Source organism: Artemia sp. Qi Xiang Cuo, chromosome 8 (assembly GCF_049724085.1).
Source record: "Artemia sp. Qi Xiang Cuo chromosome 8, ASM4972408v1, whole genome shotgun sequence".
Classification (NCBI taxonomy): Eukaryota; Metazoa; Arthropoda; class Branchiopoda; order Anostraca; family Artemiidae; genus Artemia; species Artemia sp. Qi Xiang Cuo.
In genome coordinates, this window is record NC_142801.1 from 1,554,012 (window position 1) to 1,570,456 (window position 16,445).

A 16,445-nucleotide genomic window follows, 5' to 3' on the forward strand; every position below is an offset into this window, starting at 1 on the left:
ATATCGATCATTATGGGTCGGCTTTCTATATATAAAAAATTAAAGACCAGGATTAGTTTTTATAATCAGAACATCTAAGAAAGGCAGCTTACCTGAATCTTCGAGTTCCATTGTGAACTGGAGATTCGAATCATAAGAGTTCAAATGTACCAAAAAATCTCTTAGAGAGTCTTGTCCATGGTCCCAAATAGAAACGATATCATCAACAAAACGAAACCAGATGGAATGTTTTTAGTGGAAACTATTCAAAGCAGACTGTTCTATGAAATCCATGTAAAAATTTGCCCAAAAAGGAGACAAGATAGTGCCCATGGATAAGCCCATTATTTGAAGAAAAAAATTGTTTTGGAATTTAAAATACGAGGAGTATTTGCTGCAAAGACGGACCAGGGTCATTATTGTATCAATTTCCAAAGTTTTGTAATCCAACCAAGCTGAATTTTCCTCCAATTTTCTTTGTAAAGCCTGCTCACATTTATGAACATCGCATGAAGTGTACATAGAAACTGCATCAAAACTAGATAAAATGGTATTTGCTGTTGTACTTTGATTTTTTAACTTCTCAACAAGATATATGGAGTTTTTAATATAGTATTTCTGTGTGCTTAAAAGAGGCTTAAAAATGGTGGCTAAGAAACTTCCTATACCCGTAGCTGGAGAACAATAACATGCTACAATTGGACGTAACGGAATATCTTTCTTATGGATTTTAGGCAGACCATAAAACTTAGGGGCTGAACAACCTTTGGGATAAAATTTTCTTTACATCTGAGGGGTAATTAGTCTAGTATATTTTAAAATTCAGCTGTACTGTATCAACTTAGGTGTGTATTTGTCCGTGTTATCAATTTTTATTCCGTTGTAAATATTTTTATATATTAAAAGGTTATTAACTTTCGATTAATCATATTAAGAATTAATAACTAAAAATGTGTTTCACTTAAACACAGTTGTTTCAGGACAAGTCCCTGAGATTAAAAAATAACAATGACAACTTTGATTCGGCATTGGCTTCGCATATTTTCGTAAACCCGACCCATCTAGTTCTGTTTGACGAGGCAACTTGAATATCAACTGTTAATGGCGTACCACAAACTTTTAAGGAGGTTATTGAGATAAAAAAATATATGAACCAAAATTTAGCAATAAATAGAGATACTGGAGATATTTCATTAAGCCCAATTTACGACAATTTAATCTTGAAGGACTCAATCAATATTTTCACCCGAAAAAACTTAAAAGAACCTATTTGCATATCTAATGAAAACCGAAATTGTAGACCAGCCAAAATTAATGCAAGACGAAAGATCCTTACACAATAATTTTGGTAAATTTCATTTTCATTGATTCCTGCCTGGTTTTTTATTCAGTGTCTATTCTGTCTTTGTACAGGAAACTTCGAAAGGTTAGAATCTCGTTTTTTTTCTTATTATCTTTTTTGTTTTTGTTTAGCACTGAGGAAGAATTGGGAGAGGTCCTTGTCGAAATATTTGCTTATATTTTGTCTTCTTCATGGTTCGCTGGCTGACAAAATCCTCGTTTTTTCACCCTTTTTGATTTTATTTTTCATTTTGTTACTTTCTCTCTTCTCTGAGTTTCGTTTGCAGCTCATATAATTTTCACTGGTCCTATATTGCAATTTGGGCAAATATTATGAATCATATATGTTATCCCACTGTTATTTATTTATTTTTATTATTTTTTTATGTTTGTTTGTGATCCTATCACCTTTATGCAGGCTGATTTCTTTCATATTTTTGTCATTTCAGCATAATTGCAGCTCATATAATTTTGACTGGTTCCACATTATACTTGGGGCCAATATTTTGATGAATATGTGCCATGCCACTATTATTTTCTTATCTGGGTTAGTGATCCTATCACCTTCCTGTAACCTGAATTCTATCATATTTTTTTCATGTCAGCACACATGCAACTTGCATAATTTTGACTGGTCCCATATTATATTTTTGGTCAATATTTTGAATAATATATGCCATCTCATTGATATTTCTTTATCTTATTTTTTGATGCTATCACCCTTGTGTACCCTGAATTCTATCAAATTTTTGTCATGTCAGTATATATGCAGCTCTCATAATTTTTTACTACACATAGTATACTCTGGGCTAATATTTGGAATAATATGTGGCATTCCATTGATATTCATTTATATTTGTCTGTGATCCTATCACCTTCAGGTAGGCTGACTACTATTATATTTTTTTTTTCTTTCTTTCTCATGTTAGTTACAGCTTACATAATTTTCTGGTCCCACATTATAAATTGGGCCAATACTTTGATTCTACTTTCATTTTACTGGTATCTCATTATGCTTTTTGTGATCCTCTCACCTTCATGTAGCCTAACTTCTATTATTTTTTTGTCAGTCCAGCACACTTGCAGCTCATGTAATAGCAATTGGTGTCACATTATACTTTGGTCCAATACTTTGGATAATTTGTGCCATCCCACTTATATTTCTATGTGTATATTTATTATTTGTGATAATTATGGGTGATTTCTCTTTTCTTTTGAATTCTTCTATTCTTAATTAGGTTATATTTGATCAACCAATTAGGGCTGGTAAACAAGAGACTCACACGCTTGACCCTCTCCTAGAATCTATGGTTAATTCTAGCTGTAATTATCACACTACCATTGATTATTGTGATAAAATTATACCCTGACTGTATTTAAATAGTGGCTTTAATGTATTTTGTTTGAATGTGCGTGGGATAAAAGATCAGTGGGACAGTCTGAAATCGTGTTTTTGGTCTGATAATTCTCGCCCTTTTGATGTAATAGGTTTAACAGAAACATGGTTATCTGATGGTGAAAATTTTATAGCCTATGATATGCATGGTTATGTTGCTGTCCATATCCCCAGAATGGTAACAAAGTGCTCAGGAGGTATTTCTTTGTTTATAAAGTCTGATATTGAGTTTAGAAGAAGGTCTGACCTTGAATCCTTGTTTACATAAACAAAAAATCGCGAACAAAAATTCTTCGCGATTTTTTGTTTATCATGATTAGCCAGTGTGGTCTCAGAAATTATTTATCCTTGTTTACATCAGTAGTGTCAAATAGTAGGACAGTTTATTCTCTTGTTATTGATCTGAAAAGCCAGTTTGCATGTGACACTGTTTGTTTGTTTTATAAGCCCCCTCCTTTTCCAACACATTTGTTCTGTGATTTGCTTGATCAACTTTCTTGTGTGGGGTCTTTCTCTAAAAAACGTATTTGTGTTCTGGGAGATTTTAAATGTAATATGTTAAATATTGGATCCAGTGATGAATGTGACCATCTCTTTGATGTGCTTTTTTCTGCTGGTCTACTTCCTTCAATTTTTTTTCCTTCTCTTGTTGACCATACTAGAAATTCTGCCACTTTAATAGACAATATTTTCATTTCTCATTCTTCTAATTTGAAGTTTACTTCTGGTCTTGTTTTCACTGATCTTTCTGATCACTTCCCTATTTATGTTTCATTTTTTGTGCCTCATACTGAGATTGTTGCGGATGAGCAGGGTGAGTCTTCTTTTAGAACTTCCACAGATAAAGAAATTTATAATTTAATACATAGTCTTGAGAGTAATGATTGGTCTAGTGTTCTTGAAGCTAATGATGTTGATTGTGCAACGAATTTATTTTTGTGTCGTATGGGAGCTCTGTTGGACAAGCATTTTCCTCTTAGAAAGAGGCCAAGGAATTCCATACCTAATTGTCCATGGATGTCTAGAGGTCTGATCAATGCTACACATATGAAGGCGTCTCTGTTTAAGGCTGCATGTAAAAGTAAGACACAGGATGATCTTTTGAAGTATAAACTTTATAAAAATGTGCTTACTTCTTCAGTACGTGCAGCCAAAAAGCTATATTTTTCGCGTCGAATTGATGAGTGTAAGGGGAATTTGCGAAAGGTTTGGACTGTAGTTAATGAAGCTCTTTCCCGCAAGAAACTCAAACAGTCCCCCCTTGTCACTACAGGAAAGCTGATGGATCTTTCGTGGACAAAAATTCTTCAGCAAGCGCCTTCAATTCGGATTTCACCTCACTTCCTTCAGTTCCTAATCCACCCTACAGCAGAGTAAGTAGTTTTCCCTTAGCAGAAAAGTCATTTTTCCTTTTTCCATGCAGTGATATCGAAATTTCTAACATTATTTTTCAGCTTTCAAGTAGCTGTTCAGTTGATGGTTTTGGTTTGAGCTGTAATGTTCTTAAAAAAATTCGTCTGTTTGTTTCTATCCCCATCTCACATATAACTAACCTTTCTCTTTCTTCTCGTGTTTTTCCTCAGTTATTTAAAGTTGCTAATGTTGTACCTTTGTTTAAAAAAGGTGATTCATCTCTAATTTCAAATTATATACCTATTTCTCTCCTTCCTGTAATTTCTAAGATTGTTGAAAAAGTAGTGTATTGTTGACTCTCTTCATTTGTATATAGTACTAATACGACTGCAGGTAATTCTCTCATAACTAACCATCAGTATGGCTTTTGTCCCAGTTTTTCTACCTTGCATGCACTTTCAGATGCAACAGAGTTTGTTCTTGACAAGGGCTTGTGTGTTTTGGGTCTATTTCTTGACTTTTCAAAGGCATTTGATATGGTCGTTCACTCTGTTCTTTTGTCTAAATTATCTTTATTTGGAGTGCATGGAGTCCTACGTGAATGGTTCAGGTCTTACTTCTCATGGAGATCTCAGTATGTTTTGGTCAATGATGCTTCTTTCTCTACCTTGTCTATTTTGAAAGGTGTCCCACAAGGCTCTGTGCTTGGATCACTTTTGTTTTTAATTTATATTAATGATCTTGTTGATGGTCTTCATCCCCTTGTGCACCCTATACTTTTTGCTGATGACAGTAACTTCTTCGTTGCTGCAGTGGACCTGCCATCTGCCATTTCCCTAGCTCAAGGTCTTCTTGATAAAGTAAAAGATTGGTGCTGGTCAAATGGTATGACTCTCAACAGTCAAAAAAGTGCCATTGTACACTTTAGAACCCCTTATCGTATGAGAAACGCAAGGGAACCAACCATCCTGACTTATGAGAATGATATTATACCGCAATCTACTATAGTGAAAATTATTTGTGTGTATCTTGACTGTTTTCTTTCTTTTAAACCCCATATAACTCATACCCGCTCCCTTGTCCTCCGCCAATCTTCAATGTTACACAGGATTAACTCATTTCTTCCCCCAGATGCTATGCTTTCTCTTTATTATGCTTTTATTTTTCCTTACCTTTCTTATTGCTGTTCTGTCTGGGGTAGTACTAATAAATCTCTTCTCTGCTCGCTTCAAAGAGCCCAAAATAGGGCAGTGAAGGCTACTTTTCTTCTACCTCGTTTTTACCCTTCCTCTGATCTTTATAATGATACTGGAATAGCTCCGCTGGATCGTATTGTGGGTAAAAGTTACCTTTATTTAGCACATTCTGTTTTTCTAGGTACACTTCCACCATCTCTGTAGCAGTTTTTCTTTCTGTCAGGCTCAGGTAGGTACTCTTCTTTTTTACGTAGCTCTTATCGCAGGTTCATTTTACCTAAGCGATCATCGACAGCAGGTCAGAGGTCTCCTGTTTATCAATCTATTTTACTATGGAACTCCATCTCTCCTGATGTCCCTCTATCTCTTTCTGCAAACGCACTTTCTCGCTGGGTATTTCCAGTATAGTATTTCCCCCCTTTTTTTCTTCTTTTGTTTTTTGCATTCCATCCACATTAATATGTTTTTTTTTTATTCAATATATTTCAAATAATTCTCCTATTTTCTCCTATTATTTCTCCTATTTTCATAAATGTCTCTTATCCCATTTTTTTTTTTTTTTTGTGCTTTATAATAGTGTATTATTTATTTTGTTGGCCCTTTACAAGCTTAGCTTATTGGGCGTGTTTAAATTTTAAGTTTGTAATTGTATTGTTTTTTTTTAGTATTAATAAATTGATTGATTGATTGATTGATTGATTGAATTCTGAGTTTTCTCAAAGAAGTGAAGAAAAGTTCAAGTTTTCTTCTTAATTTTCTCAAAGAAGAGAAAGAAAAAGTTACAGTTAAAATCTGAAATTTTCCAAAGAAGAGAAAAAATTTCCGCTTCAGTTCTGGATTTGCCTAAACAAGAAAAAGTTTCACATTAGTGCGGAATATTCTAAACAAAGAGTGAGAAAAAACAGCTCAAGTTCTCTCCGGAATTTTGTCGGTGAAGAGAAAGAAGTCTCACTTCTGAATTTTCGGTCGAAGATTGAAAAAGTTATACTTCAATTCTGAATTTTTTCCAAGGAAAGAGAGAAAGTTCCACTGTAATTATGAGTTATCTCAAAGAAGTGAAGAAAAGTTCAAGTTCTCTTCTAAATTTTCCATAGGAGAGAGAAATGTTAATGTTCAATTGGGGTTTTTTCCAATGAACAGAAAAATGTTACTCTTCGATTCCGAATTTTTTCAAAAAGAAAACAAAGTTCTGATTTGTCTTCAGGATTTTTATATGGCAGTGAAAAAATACTAAGGTTCGATTCTGATTTTTTTTTTCCTGAGGAGTGTGTGTGTGTGTGTATGTGTGCGTGTGTGTGTGTGTGTGTGTGTGTGCGTGTGTGTGTGTGTCTTGTGTGTGTGTGTGCGTGTGTGTGTTTGTGTGTCTGTGTGTGTGTGTGTATGTGTATGTGTTTGTATGTATGTGTGTCTGCGTGTGTGTGTTTTTGTATGAACCTTGGAAAAAAGGATAGATGATATAGATGGCGACTAGGGGGCGTCGAATAGACGTTTTAGTTGCTGGAATTTCTTACATTGGTAGGTATTGTGCAATCGTGTAATCTTGTGACAACTGGCACCAAGCCCAGAGATCTGTGTTACTAAGCACATCTTCAATCCACTGTTCTATCACTAAGAGATGTTCGAAATACTGGGAGTGGAATAAAATGCTATTTTTTTGTTGTCTATTATTTTGTTTTACCTTTCCTGTTTTCTGTTGGAATTCTATGTTCTCCTGTTTTCAGCTGAATTTTCATTTTTTTTTTAAATTTGAAATTCTAACAACTGCATATCATAGAGCCTTTGTGTTCAGGTTTCATGCGTCTAACTACATGAAATGTAGAATTTGTTGCTTTTTCGATGAAAAATATGGAAAAAAAAAGAAAATTCGATCAGATAAGATTATTGAATGTGTAGTAACAGTCAAAGAACTTCACAATTCTGTGAAGCCTGAGAGGGTAAATCATTGAAAATCAAGGACATTCACTGTATTAGTGAACCCTACTGTAGGGGCTCCAAACTCATATCTACAAAATGTAGAATTTGTTGTTTTTTTCGATGAAAATACGGTGTTCACTTATGAGGTCTTGCTCCTTTCTATAGGGGTATAATCATTTGGAAGTCACATCTGTCTCGTGTGTGAGGGCAGATTGTTAGTTTGCAATGCTACAGTAGTTACTTAAAACATGTACCTCGTCCGTCAATATGTTTTGTTATGGTAGCATATGTTATGGAAACATGGTCAATTAAGCATTGCACATCTGTGGACAATTATTGAAATCTTATGACAGGTGAACAAGTTTAAATATAAATGCCCTGGTTTTATATACATAAGAATAATGCAGGATGGTCAGTTACAGTTAGCTTACTTGAATTTGAAATTTGAGATTGATAAGCCCACTAATATAAATGCACAGATGAGTTTTCAATTTTGTTTAAGTTGATTGTTTTTTTTTTACTTCAATTGTTACTTTTACTTACCGAGGGATTTCCAGGCGAGAATTTTCCTCTGGTGAGTTTTCCGAGGGAAGATCTTTCATCCTAAGAAAAAAAATGACCCAGGACATACGGGGGGGGGGGATCTAGTAGGCCTACCTATTATCAAAAACTCATAGTTTTGAGAGGATTCGGAGAAAATATCTTCGAATATCACTGGTTATTTATTGTATAGTGAAAAAACACTTGACAATTTTGTTCGTAATCAAGTTTTGTATTCTATTGAAACATATTTGATTTTTAAATATGGAGAAAGACTCCAAAAGGGTGTAGCAGGTCTTGATAAAAGTTACAGCATCAAATACGTCACATCAGAAAAACCTATTATTAATATTATTATTATTATTATTTATTTGTTACCCGTCAAAAACGTACAAAAGACGGAGTATCACTAAAACAAAACCCACACACATCGAACAAATAACAAAGACGAGAAACAAAAACTCAATTATACACTGCACTGCATGTATGTAACATATTTTACTTTTTAAACTCCCAAGTAGCCTACTGAACAAACATAAGAAATATGAGCATCGTTGCATCAAGCCGCAATTCGTAAAAAATTAAACCAAATAATCATCAGTGAATTAACAAATATAGATCAGGCAATCATATCAACTAGTCTATCAACAAGATCCTTTCCAATTGGTAAACCAAGCTAAATAATTTTTGGGACAAGGGCTACATACAGTTCTATCAGCCTCGCAGACAGGAACTCTTCTTGGCACCAGTTGAACAGAAGAATCTTCGACTTTTATGGGTTAAATTCAAGGCCAATGCGACTGTAATTTGATTGTAGTGTGGAGAAGGTGGTCTCTGTACCTGCGACAGTGCGGCTGGGGTTCAGATTGTCATCAGTGTACGCTATCATTGTAACGTCTATTCCATGAGCTATGCATGTTGTCTCGATAGTAGACTTGGTTCAATAATACAGTTATTAAAGGCACAAGGAGATGTGACAGATCCTTGTCGAGCACCATTTTTACTGGGACTACCGGATTCCTTCGGTAGGAGAGCAAAACGTCTGGTGTATATTCAGCAAGTGCTCGACCATGGCCAGGAAGCAGGAGTTCAGCCTGTAGGAGGTCGTAACTGTCTTTAATGGGTAGTAGGATGCCCTTCTGTACACCTCTCTTTCTCATATCCAGAATGAGTTGGTCATGGAGAAGTGAGTCGTAGGCACGGCGGATGTCATGCAGACCTGTAACAATGGGCTTCTTCGACTCATCAGCTTCAATCAAGACTGAAGCCAAAGCAGAAATGGCGTGACCACAACCAAGGCCCTTCTGGAACACAAACTGGGAAGGGGGAGTCCAGCATTTTCCTGGATTTCATCAATGACCAAAAATTCGAAGACTTTGTAAAGTATTGGTGCCACTGTGATCGGTCTGAACGAACCACATACCGAAGTACTTTTTCCTCTCTTCAGGACTGGTCTAAGCAAACTAGTACTGAATGCCAATGGTACTAATCCAGTGGTAAAGATCATCTGAAAGAGAAGAGTTAGGTGTCCGATGAAACTCGGGCTGCAATGGCTAAGGTGAAGGGTGGATACATGGTTAATGCCAGCCGACTTCTTCTTTTACAACCGTCGGATCGCGGACGCCACCTGTGATTGGTTAGCTAGGATATCTGTATTTGGAATTGATGAGAGGAGGGATGAAAGCTTTTCTTGAACAGAAATGTCAAGATCCTGTTTTGGGGCTGAAAACTCATCAAGGTAATATTTTATCCATGTTAAAGATGGGATATCTGACTCAGGACCCGCTGGCTCCTTCTTATCAAACATTTTCCATAAGATCTTTAAATACTTTTTCAGAAAGCTCAAACCTACGCTTAGATGCCACTCTGATCTCTTTAACTACTCCTGAGCATGGTTTACCACATTTTTTCCATATCCTGTGCCAGAAGATAGCTCGGTCGCATGCTAATTGTAACAAAAGGTTGGAAGACCATCCCTTTTCTTGAGTAGTTCACACTACTCAAGTGTGACACGAGACTTGGACACTCCATGAGATTTGAGAAACAGAAGAGCATGGGTCATTTCAGCGTAATAAATATTAAGACCTAGCCACACATCATCATGATGAGATAATTTCATAAGTAGGTCAAACGGTACGCGAATTTTTGACAGAACAAGATCACAAGAATCTTGAAACTTTTCTTTATCAATTTTCACCAAACCGGAACCTCATGCCACCTCTAAGTGAGTGCCGACGAATAATTTGCAGCGGAAAACTAGGTAGGCCTACTGATAATACACTTAACTGGGAAATGATCCCAAGTGAAACTATACGGAAGGACAAGAACCTCCTGTACTAGCAAAGAACTAGAGCTAACAATATGGTCTAGATTGGACGTAGAACCAGATTGGTTGATACACGAAAAGTCCTGGTTTTTCCGGTGAATAATAAAGCGGTTCTCAAGTATCCCTATTAGACTGAAACACCGACTGTTTTGGGCACTAATACCAAGTTCTAAAGTGCAGTTAAAGTCATCCACGATTATGCACTCAAGGGACTCGTGCTCGGCTTTCTTAAGGCAACGGGCTAGTTTGGCAGCACTTATAGCAAAAGTACTATCAGATCTGTCGTCACGGTAATCAGTTGGAATGTATACATTTATAACTATTAGGTTATCTAGTCTAGTTGCAAGAAAATTGTCACTGTTATCGTATACTTCATACACGAAACGATTGCTAACCAACGTGGCAATACTGCCTGACGAACGGCCCCGCGGAGATGAACATTTTGCAGGCACGGAGAACACAGAGTAGGACGGCCAGAGATTTAGCAGGTTTAGGCCAGCTTCTGTGATGAAATGTTCTTGCAGGCATATCACATTATATTTATTCACAAACTGGTCAACCACAAGAGCACACTAATATGTGCTTCAAGAGAGTCGTGAGATTAGAGATTTAGAGATTTAGAGATTAGAGATTTAGTTTATTCAGCTACACGGATAGGATTGGGCTAAATCCAGAGGTTTAAGCATCCCGTGGGCAAAATATTCATAATTTGCTAAACGGGTTGGGGCTATGGTTAATAGTAAATGAGCAAAAAAATGCACATGTTTGTGTACATTAGCTCTCGGATTGTTCTCTCTTCTAAGGCCTATTTATAAGATACATTCTGTCCATAAAGAAAAGACACATGAAATATTCTTAAAATAACGTTATTTTGTGTCTATTATATTTTACTGTTTTAGAACCAGCAAATCAAAGTTATTGTCAATACAGCTATTAAATTCTTACCAAATCCACATTCTAATATCCTTAGTCTCGAAATGACAATTAAAAGTGGCCTAATTTTGTTTTCTTTGCCCAGCATTTCTTAATTCAATATGGTATTTTGCCAAGGAGGATAACTAGTTCCTGTTCAAATGAATTTTGGCATGAAGTAAGTTAAGAAATGCGTGCAAGTATAAAAGCAAGCCAAGCTGTGATACATCCGCAGCCCTGTTATTTGTCACTTGCTTTTTGTGTTTTTTTTCCTTTTTGAGGTTTAATGTGTATTATATACATGAAAAGCCTCAAGGCGGAGATTATCAAAATTCATTTATACCCTTATTTATGTTTTATTGAGACTCCATGACCTATCTGCCCAATTGACCAGTGGAGTTATTTGCAGTATGCTTTTATTTTTTTTCACCTTTTTTAGGATTTTTTTTTGTCCATAGCGTACATGGGAAGCCTCAAGACTAAGATTATAAAAAATCATAGATTTAAGACCCATAATTCTGTTTTTTATGCTTCTTTGTTATATCTGCCACCATGACTAGATGAAGGATGATTATAGAATATCTGTAAGGATTGTCATTAGAGATATCGTATATAAATATCGTATATAAATATATATATTAGAGATATCGTTATTATATGTTATTAGAGATATCGTATATAAATATATATAAATATCGTATTGGAGATTTAGTTATTCAGCATGTTCATGAGTTTGTCTTTTGCTGGTTTTCCGGACACTTCTCGCTATAGCAGGTATGACCCACTTTCTTGCACGAAGCGCAAAACATATCTTGAGCACACTTTTCTGCATCGTTCTTTTTGGAGACGTGGTCAGAAGCGCCACATCTGGAGCAGAGAGGGTTATTGGTACACTTGGCAGCTAGGTGATCTTGGTTGTGGCACGAGTAGCAACGGTGGGTAAGAAACGGAATTCTTCAGTGAGAGAGAGAGAGAAAATGTTTTATTAAAAAAAAACACATTAACAACAAAACCCGTAGTTTATTAAACTTGTATGGGCAGGCATCACCCTTTACAAAACCCTACATATACAAATACTACCAGCCATTCTTAGCCCCCCCCCCTCCCACAAAAAGGGCAAAAATAATAAAAAGAAAATAAATAAATAAAAATAAACGAAATAAATTAATTTCTCAAAATTTCGCGACCTAATTGGATACCGAAGACACAAAACTAAAAATCATTCTTCTTTTTTACCTCCTCGTCACCCTACCAAAAAAAGTGCCACAATCACTTGAGAGAAAATTCGCCCAGCAAGGATTAAAACTCATATGTAGAAAATCACTGTCCTTTTAATTTACTGCGAAATTTATTTAGCTCATCAATTGTTGAAATTGCCTGCGTTAATGGTTCCCACACCCGAGGGCCAACATGTTTTATGGAAAAAACGGATCGCTTTGTAATAACCTGAGGTCGCCGAACTAGTCTTGATGTTCTAGTCGAGTAGTTATGAAAATTAACACCACTTATAAACATTTCTCTAAAACACTCAGGTAATAACGCGTGTGTATATTTAAACATAAAAAGATCATTATAAAAACGGAATAATCCAGCCATCGGTAATATATTTACTTGATTATATCTATGTCTAACAGACATATTATGATTATCTCCAGTTAAAACATGTAGGTGATTATTTTGTAAACTTCTAAGGGAACGAAGGTGAATTAAAAACGTACTTGACCACACAAGACAACCATATAGAAGGTATGGGTAAACAAAAGAAAAATAAAGCAATCTCATAATGTCTTTCGGGAAAAAATGCTTCAGTTTCCTCATCATCCCAACATTTCTTGCAACCTTGCCACTAACACATGAAATGTGCTCTTTGAAGTTAAGGCACTCATCAACAATCACCCCTACATACTTCGTCGAAACTTCCCGAGGCAGAATAATTTCACCGAACTGTATTTTGTCAATCCAAGAGTAGTAATTGCTACTTCTCGCATACATTACAAAATGGGATTTTGCATGGTTTAGCTGAAGTCTGTTAACCCTCATCCTTTTTTCAATATTTAACATGCCAGTATGAAGATTCTGTATAAGCATTTCCCCGGTTTTTGCAGCAACAGTTAGATGCGTGTCATCTGCAAAATAAGGCAAAATAGATTTTAATGCTCCAGTATCACTACATTTTAAATCAAAAGACAATCCATTGATAGCATTTCGCAGGTCATCAATATATATAAGAAACAGTAGTGGCCCCAAAACTGACCCTTGAGGGACACCGAATTCAACACTTTTAACTTGAGATTTGATTTCACCAGCACTGACAAACTGCTTTCGATCTTGGAGAAAAGATTCCAATAGACGATAAAACATACCTCGAAAACCACAATTCCTCAGCTACACCAGAAGAATTCCATGGTCCACTGCATCAAAGGCTTTCACAATGTCCAAAAAAAAACAGATGCAACTTTCCATCCTTGGTCCAGAGCATCGTTCACTAAAGTCGTGAGAAAAAGAAGAGCTTGATCTATCGACATTGCTTTACGGAATCCAAACTGAGTTTTACTAAAATACCTTTTATTCTGAAGAAAATCAACCATCCTGCCATTAATCAATTTTTCAAAAACTCTCGGTAAAACTGGCAGCAATGAAATAGGCCTATAATCATTCGGCAAATTTTTTTTCCGCCCTTAAAAAGCAGAACCACTCTAGCAATTTTCATAAAATTGGGAAAAACACCATCTTTTTGGCACATATTAAATAGAACACAAACCTGGTCGCATATTTCCGAGAAAACATACTTAAGTACACGCAATGAAAGGAAGTCAGCACTCAAAGCATTATTTCTCATGTTCCACAATGTGGTATGTTCACTAGCAGTTACTGGTTTCAGATATGCGAATACATCACTTTCTTCGGGTAAAAATTGGCGGTATGTTCCATCCTCAGAAAATTTTGTTGTGGAGTTCGCTATCCGTTTACCAACAATAGAAAAATGGTCAGACATATTATCTACAATCGAAAGCATCAGTGGTTAAATTTTCAGGTAAAATTAAACTTTTGGAAGTGCTCAGAACAGACTGAATTACTCTCCACGTTTGCCTGGGATTACCTGCACTTTTTTTAAACTCATTTCGATAATAATTAATTCTCGCTGTTCGTAATAGGTTATTGAGTTCACAATTATATTTCTAATATCTCACTTTCGCCTCAGGAGACACTAAAGAATATTTATATAGCAGTCTTCGATTTGATATGGCCTTCATCAGTCCTCTAGTAACCCAGGGTTTTCCAGGGGTAACATGAAAAGCCGGATTTTTAATAACTGTACAACTTTCTTTTAGTAATTTAGTTATTTCTGAATACCATAATGAAAACTTCTCATTCACTTGCACATCACTACGTTCTAAAAAGTCAAATTGAGTGTTCTTTAATTTTCTTCTGAATATGTTAAGAGCCTTAGCATACATTTTCAATGCAGAAATTTGTGGTGGTATATTCATAGCTGTAGGGACACCAAAATCTCTAATAACAACAAGAACACCAAAATGATCAGAAGCATCATTCAAAATAACATCAGCAAAATCATACTTCACATTAACAAATATATTATCCAAAAGTGATTCCGAGCGCAAAGTCACTCGACTGCATATATTAACTGTCGGTCTTAAACCGCAACCCAACATAACATTTAAAAAATCACGAACTCTCGGGTTTACATTTACTGAAAATAGATCAAGATTAAAGTCTTCACAAACAAAGCATGAGTGATTTGAACCTGACAAGTTATCCGTTTGCCGCTCCAGCAAATCACTGAATTCCTGCACATTTCTAGATGGAGGTCGATAAACAACCACCACAAAGAAAAATTTTCCTGACTTACAAAGTTCAACCACCATTGATTCAAAAACCATCTCTTTATTCACACGTAGATCATTCCGTATTTTCATTGTAATATTCTTCCTGCAATATCAAGCCAATCCACCATGTAATCGTGATTCCCTCTCCTGCGTCACACAGTCATAACTATCAATTTCAAGTAGAATCATTGTATTATTACGAAGCCACGTTTCATTCAATGCAAGCAAATTCAACTCAGGAAACTTACATAGTTCGGTTAAAAAACTAAATGAACTAGAAAGACCTTGACAATTCAAATGGAAAATGCTCAAACTTTGCTGACTCATAGTAGATTTATTTCCAATATCAACTGGAAATTTATATTTAACCACTAGAAAATCCTCCATCGTTCCTTCATCATAATCCGGATTTAAGACCCCATTCCCAAGAACATCCCAACTCAACGAATTTCTCTAAAGTTTTTTCAATCTATTATTGTCATAATCCAACTCATTTTTTCAAGACACAAGCTTAGGAGGCAAACGAGGAAACTCATAGAAAAATTAAAATCTACTTACAACAACCACAAATGGTCTCCAGTATCCAGAGGGCCGCAATCAATGACAAAAGAAAAAAACTGAAAAAAAGAGAAAATAAATTAAAAATAAAATTTATCATAAATAAAACACAAAATAAAAAGATACAACATAACATAAATAGCGACGAAGACCACACTGCCTTTTCATCATAAACAATAAGTATAACAACATGGAACCCTCCATACAAGACAGTAGAACACGTTCCACCGTCTCGTACAAAAAAACTCCCCACCGCTCCACCCACTGCCCATTCAACATAACAAAAAAACTCATGGAAAATAAAAAGGGAAAAGTCTCACTCAAATTAAAAAAGACAAGATAATACAATCGAAGAAAAATATATTTGGTTTTCTTCATCAGGCACATACTTGTGCTAGTGCCTCTAACCACGATAATAAAATTCATATAATAATAGCAAAAAAATGATTCTTAACTTCAAAACAAAACAAATGAAATGCTAGAATCAACAATCAAGTAGCCCTGGTATTGGCTCATTATACATATATTTTACTTTTCCAACACATTCTCTCTCAATCTGAATGAAGGGAGGAACAGTATTAGATACCCAAGCTGGAATACTCTTTCTACTCAATTTAGATTTCGTCTCGTAAAGTCTCTTCCGCGCTTCAGGAGCACACAATGGAGCATCATCACTGACGTAAAGATTTTTCATAGCTGTATTTGAACCGAAAGTCTTATTCTTAAGTTTTTTTCCATTACATAAGATCATAAACTTCGCCTTGCGTGATTTAACATTCACTTTGAAAAACTTTTGCTTTTTTTTATTCGTAACAATTGTAAATTCTGGAACCTTTGTTAATTCTAAACTATTGGTAGATATTTCTTGAAATAAACTTTTAGCAGTAGCTACATCATCACAAACTTTATTCCACACAATAATGTTATTTTCTGTAGATAAATATTCCACTGACATCAATCTTGCCGACAACGAAGACGTCATTTCACGGTGATATTTTGCCTCAGTGGATACAATATGCATTTGCGTTTTCGCAATTTTTTCCGCAATTTTTTCCTTGAGCAACATTTGATTGTAAGATAGC

The 16,445-nt window shown here is 35.5% G+C and overlaps 1 long non-coding RNA gene across 3 annotated transcripts in view; it reads right to left on the minus strand.

Annotated features, from left to right (window-relative positions):
* Positions 1-12,513: 12,513 nt before the first annotated feature.
* The window catches only part of LOC148949057 (uncharacterized), a 103,655-nt gene continuing 99,723 nt past the window's right edge, over positions 12,514-16,445 (minus strand). For all 3 annotated transcript variants that reach the window (XR_016142067.1, XR_016142069.1, XR_016142068.1), the window contains 2 exons: positions 15,364-15,422; positions 12,514-13,083 (listed from right to left, as the gene is read on the minus strand). This is a non-coding gene — a long non-coding RNA (uncharacterized LOC148949057). The remainder of the gene's footprint in view (positions 13,084-15,363; positions 15,423-16,445) is intronic.